Genomic DNA, 2,500 nt, shown 5'->3' on the forward strand with positions numbered 1-2,500 from the left:
GGGGTAAACGGTCAGCCGGTAAGCGGCAAAAGGTGTCACACCGCCACGTAGCGTTCGCTTAAAAAAATAAATGCAGCCATACGTACCTCCCGGGACGCATTTCGCATTTGTCTCGAGAAACGTCCATGGGACTACATTTTCAAAGTTATTTTTTTTTTGCTAGTCAGCTACTAGCGCGAAAAGGAAAGGCGTCATACTGTCCCATGGCGTTCGTTTTAAAGACAAAATGCAGCCATATATAGTTCGTACTACATAATTCGCGATCTCCAGAAATGTTTACAGCGATACGTTTTCAGAATGAGCCCGTGTTGGTATTTTACTATGTTGACATCATTCAATACGCTTTTGTAAGAATTTAACCTTCCTCCGCCCAACTTCCACTCTAAATGGTGTGTTGACCTTCATTTCCCGAAAGGGCTGAATTATGATAAAGAAAAGTCAACAGTTTGTTGTATCTGCACCATTTAAAATGATCACATCTTGATTAAATGGTTGCCAGTTGTAGACTGAGGATGTGTTCGGGATACAGAGAACCATCTTAAACATTAGGTTGTCAAACTGCATTAGCCAACCCAGGCTTATTCCGGATATGTACCCAGGTCTACATTTCTGGGGACATCGAAATACATGACCGCAGGTATGTGTGCTTGCAGTTCTTGTTTTTGCAAATCCACCAGAGGGTGCTGTGTATGCTTTTTGATGATCTCAAACTCCTCTCGCGTGACCTCTTACACGTACAATTTAGTACGATTTGCTCATCCCCCAATGACGGTTGGGTTTAAGGGTGGGGTTGGGTGCCACGCCTCCTTTTAAAAATCGTACAATTTCGTACGACTGAACTCGTACGAATTCGTACGATTTAGCCACTAAACTGTCAAAATGTAAACTACTTAGGTTTTCTTGTAAGATCAGGCTGATTATTTATATATATATATATATTAGTTCTGTCAAAATTAGGGCATTAACCCATGCGATTAATTTGAAATATTTAACGCGTTAAAACATTTTTTACGCAATTAAACGCAGTTGCAGTTTTTTTCCTGTTGTGGTGGACGTGTTCAACATGTAAAGAAATATGGATAAGACCAAGGAAGCACTTTTAGAAGGAAAGTTTTTAGTAAAAAATAATTAATGTCGCATCACCGGGCTATCCAGCGTTTGCTCCAGAGTTTCATCTAATTTTGTATTTTTAATTTTTAACTTTCGACTTTTGTTTTAATGACTGGAAATTTGATACCACATGGCGAACGGAAAGTTTGTCCACAGTTCGTGGCTTGGTGGTCCTTTAAGGTAATCAAAAATCACTGTTTACATGGTAGACTCTTAATAAGAGTATTATCTTATAGTAGTAGTAATAGTATTGGTGTCCATGTAAATGATGTCGCGAGCTGTCAAAGACAGCGCATTCCTCTGCAGCATGCGCCCTCCAATGTTTCATTTTTGTAGAGTGTCTTGATGTGTCAGAATCCTTATAAAATACAGCCATACTTTAGAACGCTTAGTTTAAGCAAATTTGATGAACGCGATCATGCGTGTTGAGTCGCTCTGGCTGCGCTGTCCTGCGTACTTTGTGTGTGTACGTGTGTGTATGCGCGCGCTTTGGTGTGACACAACGCGTACCTGTGCGTGTCTTTGATGTACTACTTGATGCTTCTTACGTCCTTGTCGCAGCACCAGTGGCCACAAAATTAGGCACTGAATTACATATGCTGATTTAGTGATCCTGCCTGTTTTCACTCTCAGCTCACATCATTCAAAAGAAAAGGTCCACTTTGTCCCCTGATGATGTCAACAGACTGGACTGTCTCAGCAACTGGCTGAATGTAAAGAAGGACTAAGCAAAATGGTTTCTGCTTTATAATTAATGTTTTCAACTCACACTAATACAACTTTACAATGAGTGCAATTGTTTGTGTTCAATACTTTATTGTTATTATAGTTTTCCATATTTGCCACGCCTGTATTTTGGCTTTTTTTTTTGCAGTCCACTTGGAATCCAACTTGAAAATCATTTTTTCTTCATTGGCATTGGTTGTTTTGAAATTCAAATAGCATTAACATGCCTGTGTTTTAATTTCTGTAATAAATATGGATGTCAAACCAGGGGGCTATTTCATAAAAGTGGTTAAGAAAAGCGGGGATTAAAGTCAAAAGCCTGACTTCAACGAGCTGAACTAAACGTCCACGCTTAAATTGGTTCCATAACAGCAAGTTAAAGATCATGTGATCTGACTAGTCTGAGTTCAGTTTATATAATCTAGATAACTGCTCGTGCACGTTTCTGTCGTGAAACCTTAAAAGTCGAGCATAGATACATCAACTATGTTGTTTGCTACCAAGGCAACTTCGAGAACTGAAAGAGCTCTGAAATGAGACACAGCTGTTCACAGCGAGTGAGCCGCAAAACTGCAGATTGTTCAATAGGCTACATTAGTAGCAATCTATTTTTAAATATAGGCTATTATTTAGGTGTGTAAACTTGAAACTAAATATTTGTTAT

General features: G+C 39.2%; 1 protein-coding gene across 1 annotated transcript in view; it reads right to left on the reverse strand.

The window, feature by feature from the left end:
- iapp (islet amyloid polypeptide) overlaps positions 1 to 1,425 on the reverse strand; it is a 16,871-nt gene extending 15,446 nt beyond the window's left edge. Inside the window, exon 1 of the mRNA XM_087250639.2 lies at positions 1 to 1,425. This exon is cut by the window's left edge and continues 647 nt beyond it. The gene's annotated coding sequence lies outside the window, so the exon portion shown is untranslated.
- Between the last annotated feature and the right edge of the window lie 1,075 nt (positions 1,426 to 2,500).

This window comes from Danio rerio, chromosome 4, assembly GCF_052040795.2.
Source record: "Danio rerio strain M-AB ecotype USA chromosome 4, GRCz13ab, whole genome shotgun sequence".
NCBI classification, from domain to species: Eukaryota; Metazoa; Chordata; class Actinopteri; order Cypriniformes; family Danionidae; genus Danio; species Danio rerio.